General features: G+C 33.3%; 1 protein-coding gene across 6 annotated transcripts in view; it reads left to right on the top strand.

Annotated features, from left to right (window-relative positions):
• The first annotated feature begins 2,696 nt into the window (after positions 1–2,696).
• The window catches only part of LOC125668764 (high-affinity choline transporter 1-like), a 63,935-nt gene continuing 59,131 nt past the window's right edge, over positions 2,697–7,500 (top strand). For 3 of the 6 annotated variants that reach the window (XM_056164377.1, XM_056164379.1, XM_056164378.1), the window contains exon 1: positions 6,056–6,209. The gene's annotated coding sequence lies outside the window, so the exon portion shown is untranslated. Of the gene's footprint in view, positions 2,764–6,055; positions 6,210–7,500 lie in introns of those variants that run through there. The other 3 variants (XM_048903171.2, XM_048903170.2, XM_048903168.2) reach the window with 2 other exon arrangements.

Below are 7,500 nucleotides of genomic sequence, written 5' to 3'. Positions count from 1 at the left end.
CACAAAAATATACATGTATGAGACATTGAGTGGTCAAAGCCAGCTCAACAAAAGTCATCGACGACTGGGAATTCTGTTTATAAATATTTCCCTGATTAAAGCAAGTTGAATGTGTGTGTGTGTGGTTGTCTTTTTAAAGATGATCATTATATGAATTATGATATATATATATATATATATATATATATATATATATATATACACACACACAGATATATATATATAATTTTACTAGGAAAAACCTTTCATGTTTAATTATGCTAGGTTTTATTTTTTTTGTGTATAGTAATATCAATGATGTTTTTTTTTTGTATAGTAATATCTATGATTTGAAAACACTGATCTTGCTTTCAGTTTTTTGTTCGAAGGTTTAGAACACGTACATGTATCTGATCAGTGGATTTTTACATTCGAATATATTTTTATTCCCTAAGCATAAATAAGGCAGAATGGTTGTTAATGATTGTAAATGAAGGACCACATGCTAGATGAAGGTTAGTTGGTGGCTTGCTTTGTACATAGGAATTTGTATAGGAAGTTATTCGGAGGATTAAAAAAATCTTTTTTTCGAAATGACTGTACGTTTCCACTGTTATAAATCCCTATAATACAGACTATCTACACGTGTAAGAAATCTAAACCAATCACAGCCAAGCAAATGTTCGGGCACATGACTTTTATATGTTGTGTACACAATTTTGATAGTTTTTTTCCTATCCATTACGGGCACATCATATATTATATGTATTACTATCTCACATGTGGCTATCTCAAAAGCTTGCAGATGGTAGAAACTGACTATTCAGGACGACTCATTAGGGTGATCGGTGGGGAAATAACATATTTTGGATAAATTATTGGTTCTGTATAAAAATACATGGAATTTCATTCGTCCTATTCAAGATGTCATTTTACTAATTTTCCTGAACGTTACAAATTTTACAACTCATCTCCTAATCTCGGCTGAGATTAGGCCTGGCTGAATATTTGGAATGACGCCTTCACCGAATCTCGGAGCAGTCCTTTATAAATCATGTCTGGAAATTTACTTTCAGCTTCAGCCAGTTCTAGTAATTAATGTGCACTTAGGTGACAATGCTGTTCGCTTCAAATAAGTGATTAGTATGGAGCGCCAAATTTAACATAAACTCAAATAATTGAAGATATCTTCAATTATTTGAAGATATCATCAATTCAATTATTGCTCTCTTTAATTGAATTAATGCGCGCATTAAATCAATTATTGCTCTCATCAAATGAATTAATGCGCGCTTCAATTCAATTATTGCTCTCATCAATTGAATTAATGCGCGCATCAATTGAATTAATGAGAGCAATAATTGATTTCATGCGCGCATTAATTCAATTATTGCTCTCTTCAATTCAATTGATGCGCGCATTAATTCAATTAATGAGAGCAATAATAGATTTAATGCGCACATTAATTCAATTATTGCTCTCTTCAATTCAATTGATGAGAGCATCAATTTAGTTGAAATATTTCTCGCAATAATTAATTTAGAGCTCGGTATAAATAAGTTTATGATCTCTTTAATTCAATTGAAGATATCTTTAAATAATTTACAATGCTTTTGTATAAGGAATTAATGTGCGCATCAATTCTTTTAAAGAGAGCAACAATTCATTAATTCAATTGTGGATATGTTGAATTGAAGATATCTTTAATTATATAGTTGCTCTCTCTAAAAGAATTATTGCTCTCTTCAAATGAATTAAAAATAGCATTAATTCAATTGAAGAGAGCAATAATTGAATTAATGCGCGCATTAAATCAATTATTGCTCTCATCAAATGAATTAATGCGTGCATCAATTCAATTATTGCTCTCATCAATTGATTTAATGCGCGCATTATATCAATTATTGCTCTTTTCAATTGAATTGTAGCGCGCATCAATTCAATTGTTGATATCATTAATTCATTTGAAGAGATCATTAATTCAATTAAAGCACGCATCAATTCAGTTGAAGAATTAATGCTATCATCAATTCAATTAATGCGCGCAATAATTCAGAATTGAAGGTATCATTAATTATTTGAAGAGATCTTTAATTCAATTGTTGCGCGCATCAAATGAATTGATGATATCTTCAAATAATTGAAGATATCTTCAATTATTTGAGTTTATGTTAATTTGGCACTCCATAGATTTGACTGTTAAACTAACTATCACTATTAATTCGGTGAAGGCGTCAGTCCAAATATTCAGCCAAGCCAAATCTCAGCCGAGATTTCTCATCTCCCACCGGATGATGAAATATTTAACTGCATTCATTATACTGAGATCTGATGAAACTTCTTCCAATGAGATACTGTATAGTTTACATGAGGATTGCACAACACTAATGTTAAAATTTGCATACCTCTCTTCATTCTTTTGTTTGTCTATAATATTTCCCCAAAAGTTTTATATTTTCTAAAAGGTGTGGATCTGTAGATGAATGGAAACTTTTATAAGTTTAGTTAAGCCGATATCCACGGTCCGTATATTAACCCTCTTAGGATATAAATATACCTTATTAATTTATTTGGAATATTTTCATATGTTTTTAATTGTCCTGGTTCCACATGTGCGGAAACTTTACCGAATGAAAAGATGTAAAGTATTTAAGCGGAGATTATTATTGATACATGTAGTTTTGTTCAAGACATTCCCCATTCCGGCTTTTACACCCGCCCTTATAATATGGCGGGAAAGCATTTATCCACTTTGCAGTTAAATCTCCAATGCATGGCCTGAATGTAAGTGTTACAGATATTGTATAGGTCTAATTTATTGTAGATTGCTTTAACGATCTTTGATTCTGCATTTTAAAATCATTAGGCCCAAATTAGTAAACGCCTGGATTTTCTTCTTTTATTTTCAATGAAGTTCAAGATGTCAAAAGCTGCAAGTGCTACATCTGTCTTATGTAAATTTCAACCACAGGTGCTTGGGTCATAATATATGAATACATATATCTAACCTTATACATATGTAAATAATCAACATATTATGACCCAAGCACCTGTGATTTCAACAACGTAATTTGTCAATTTCAAATATGTCGCATGGACCAACTTTCCATCTTCTAGACTTCTACCGGCATCTTGTAAAATGATGAGTATTCAGTAGGCTTATGTATGGACATCCGTATTTGGCTTAATGGCACATATCTCTGAGATTTGGCTTAATATCTAGACTGACGAGATTCAGTGAAGGCGTCAGTTCAAATATTCACTCAAGCCGAATCTCAGCCGATATTAAGATCTTGCTGTACGCACCTCAGTGGCTACAGAAGTAATATTGTATAAGTTCCCTAACAATATGATGATATATGAGGAGAAAACGTAAAACAATTCCATTAATGAAAGAACACAAAAATAGAATTCAAATCAAAGTTACTTCATTGTAATTGTTGAGAGAAACAAATGTTGATGATTGCTACTTGTAATGATGAAAAATGTAAATGAGTTAGAAGTTTTAAATTACTTCAGCCCCCCCCCCCCCTCCCCCCCCCCCCCCCAAGGACACTGCAAATCCATTTACAGTTTAGTCTATAATCTCAGCGAGATTCATCGAAACTGGATATTTGGACAGTCCAGATATTCAGCCTTAACGAATCTCACTGAGATTAGACTCGATCAGTCTAGTTAGTATAGTGAGGAAGTTTGCAGATAAAATCAAAACTAAGTGTCCTCTCATTTAAGTTATCCAAGAACACACCACCTTATCATGTTTATAGAACCATCTGTCCATGCTGAGATACTGATAGTATACAGTACGTAAGTACTGATAATATACAGTACGTAAGTACACAGTACGTAAGTACTGATAGTGTACAGTACGTAAGTACTGATAGTATACAGGTAACATAAGTACTGTATTAACTAGATCACCCTTGTTTAGGCCTTACTTCAATGTAATACTGAGAACACCAATTAAGGAAGAGTAATACATTGTCATTTAATGGCTGACTTCCTGTTGAAACATGAATAAAAATATGAATATCAGCTATACTTGTATAATTGCCTCTAGCTGGGTATAGCTCAGTCGCTTTATGTGTTGCCTGCATATCATTCTGTAGTTCCTGCATTTGAGACAGGAGAGGTTTTAATATTTTTTCTCTAGATGACTTTCTATTAAAACTTCATTTTAAACTAAATAAGTAAAATTTGAAACTTTTCAATTTCAAAATATTATTATTATATACATATTCTCCTCTTTCCATAGAACTCTATCAGATTTCTCTAGTGTTTCTTTTTTTCCCCTGAAGTCTTGCAATTTTGAAGAGTTTCAAAATTTTGCAAAAGTTGTCTTTCTTTTTGCATATTAATCATAACTCTTTATCTTCTCTGTCTGAGTGTCTAACCATGTGTGGATCCAGAAATCTTTCCAGGGTTTGGTGTGTCTTTCACCCTATGTAAAAAAAATTCCCTGGGGTGGGTGTCCAATCTATACTAAGTACTACAAATTAATATTTTAGAAAGTTCTAAAGCCATTTAACCTTAAAAACAATTTAGTTATGTGTAATTTTTTATGTATTTTCATATAATCAGTCTCTAGGAGAGGTGTATGTGATTTTGGACACCCTGGCCTCTCCATTGTATACATACCTGCAACTTGCATATTTGCCCAACAAAGAATACGGCATCCAATTCTATACCTCTCATCTGCTGAGGAAGTTACGTTTTTATTTCTGTTTATCATGCAACAATACTTTTCCCAGGTTCATATACCGGAGTGAACTTGTCATCTCTCTTAAGGACATATAAGCTTTGCTTGCTATAAAGTATATATATGATGGATAATTTGGTGTGTTTGATTTTTTTTTATCTGTACAAAAGATATTAGTTCATGAAAAGGGCAATCTGATTAACATCACACAGCTCCTCAGTCCACTCATTTATTTTTATGTTTTCGAAGGAGAGAATCGAAGAGCTGATTTTGATCAGATTGTGAAAGGGCCACTGGAAACTAAATGTTTCTTAATAACAGACCAAAATGTATGACTTTATACTTAAAGTTGAAATTATTACAAAAAATACCAATTATAAATAGATTATGATAGGTTTAATTATCTTTAAGAATCTATTGGATGAAAACTGGTCACATAATTGGAAATAACTGATGTCACCTGATGAAACTCTCATCAGCGGGAGATAAACACTGACCGTCGCATGTTAGGATATTGATTACTGTTCGTTATCTTCACCTTTTTAGGAGTTGTGACATTGATCACTGTTATCTTCACCTTTTATAGGAGTTATGATATTGATCATTGTTCGTTATCTTCACCTTTATAGGAGTTATGAGATTGATCACTGTTAGTTGTCTTCACCTTTATAGGAGTTATGAGATTGATCACTGCTCATCATCTTCACCTTTATAGGAGTTATGAGATTGATCACTCTTCATTATCTTCACCTTTATAGGAGTTATGAGATTGACTACTGTTCGTTATCTTCACCTTTATAGGAATTATGAGATTGATCACTGCTCATCATCTTCACCTTTCATGTTCATGTTGAGGGAAATACTGTTGTTGGTAACATGGTTTTCAATATTGTGTGTACTTTCTTGCATTTAAAAAAAATCAAACAAACCTTCTTATAGACATGATACAAAAGTAGTGAACTGATCTGTCTGTAGAGTAAATCTGTTCTGCAATATCCTGAGCCTGCACTAATGATACAACAAATTAATTGTTCAGGATAATGTTCAGACAGACTTTATAGTTCAAGTTACAAGATCAGAGTATGGTTTTATATCCCTTGGGCACAAGCATTCTCTGAATATAACTTATATACAGACCCCATAACTTATCATATCTCCCTCCTAAAAAGGCAATAATAGCATATTGCGGATCAATTTGTCCCACTGTTATTAGAATATGCCGTGTTTGTATATTTTGTTGGAATTCATACAGTACAGTGCCCTGGGTGTAATTGTTGGGAGTGGTATGTCGTCTGAAATATGAAATTTTATTGTTGAAATCCGTAACTTCTTTTGTATTAATTGTTAAAGAAGATGGCAGTCGAGAAAGCTTCATATTTTAAATGCACACCACCATGATACATGATAGGCTATCTGATCTGCCATCAAAAGAGGAGTCGGACCATCACCTGCCGTACGGACCGTCACCTGCCTTACAGACTCTGGGACATGCAGTGATTCCGAAGGTCCGTCGGGCAATGGCAAATGTCCGGTAATTTTTGTTTTGGTTCAAACATCAGTTATTGGCCGGACCAAGTGTCCGATAATTTTTCTTCTTCAATGAAATACATGATTAGGTAAATTTTCAATTTTTAGCAGCATGTCCCAAGATTTATTCTGTTCTTTAGTCATTGCAAACAGAACACGTGTTTACGTTTAACTGAAATATATCTATCAAACTTATCATCTTCAATTCCCCCGAGAGGGTGATAATACAATTGAGCAATATCCCGTGAAACTACAGACATCTTTGAAGTGTTTGAATTAGGTAATAAATAATAGGTATTATAAAGCATTTGAACTATACTCTGATCAAGAAGTACTTGAACAACATGGGCACGTTTGATTGAACAATTTGAATTTGAGTTACACGATATGCTCGAGTTTAAAAAAAACATCTATTTCATAACACTAGTGTTGAACAATGGTTGGAAAAGTTTACTCCACTGACAAATCGGAACTGAAATGCTTGGGCTAATAAAGTCTGTGTACATCGCCGATGCTATTCCGAAGGTTCAAATTTACATGAAAGCTTCCTGACATAGTGCAGATTCAAGATTGTTAAAATCATGACCCCTGGGGGTAGGGGAAGGCGACAATAGGGGATCAAAGTTTTACATGGGAATATATAAGGAACATCTTTAAAAATCTTCTCAAGAACCATTGGGCCAGAAAGTTAAAATTACGTGAAATTTTAAGCTTTCTGATATAGTGTAAATTCAAGTAATATTTCAACCATTAGTGGACCAAATGTCCAGTAAGTACCAGAAGACCATGGGAAGCACTGAACATGATGCACAGATTCCGGGTACACTAGCTGTTATATATTATTGATGGGGATGCTAACTCTATGTTATGAAAGCTAGGTGTTACTTGACACTTACAACTGTGCATCAGTTCTCATGCAAACATTTGAATAATCTAGAATATTAGTATGCATGCACTATTGAATGGATGTGGGGGGGGGGGGGGGGGGGGGGGGTGAAACTGACTATCTTAAGCAATTATGATAAAATTCTGAAAATAAACTTCATATATGGTTGCTGAGCACAGTGCATTCAAAAAATGATTTCATAGAAATTATTATTTCTAGTAATTAAACTACAATATATTCATGACAGAACTTGTTAACACTACAGAAGATTAAATTTTCATATCCCCTGCCAGTTGTCCAATTCATGTTAATTCTAAGCTCTTTACAAAAAAATTGATGTAAGAATGAGTGTTTATAAGCATGAATTTCTGATGGTTTCATTGTAACTGACACAAATATGGTAATCTTT

Source organism: Ostrea edulis, chromosome 4 (assembly GCF_947568905.1).
Source record: "Ostrea edulis chromosome 4, xbOstEdul1.1, whole genome shotgun sequence".
Taxonomy (NCBI): domain Eukaryota; kingdom Metazoa; phylum Mollusca; class Bivalvia; order Ostreida; family Ostreidae; genus Ostrea; species Ostrea edulis.
The sequence above is the reverse complement of the archived record's forward strand: the minus strand, read 5'-3'. Positions and strand labels throughout refer to the sequence as shown.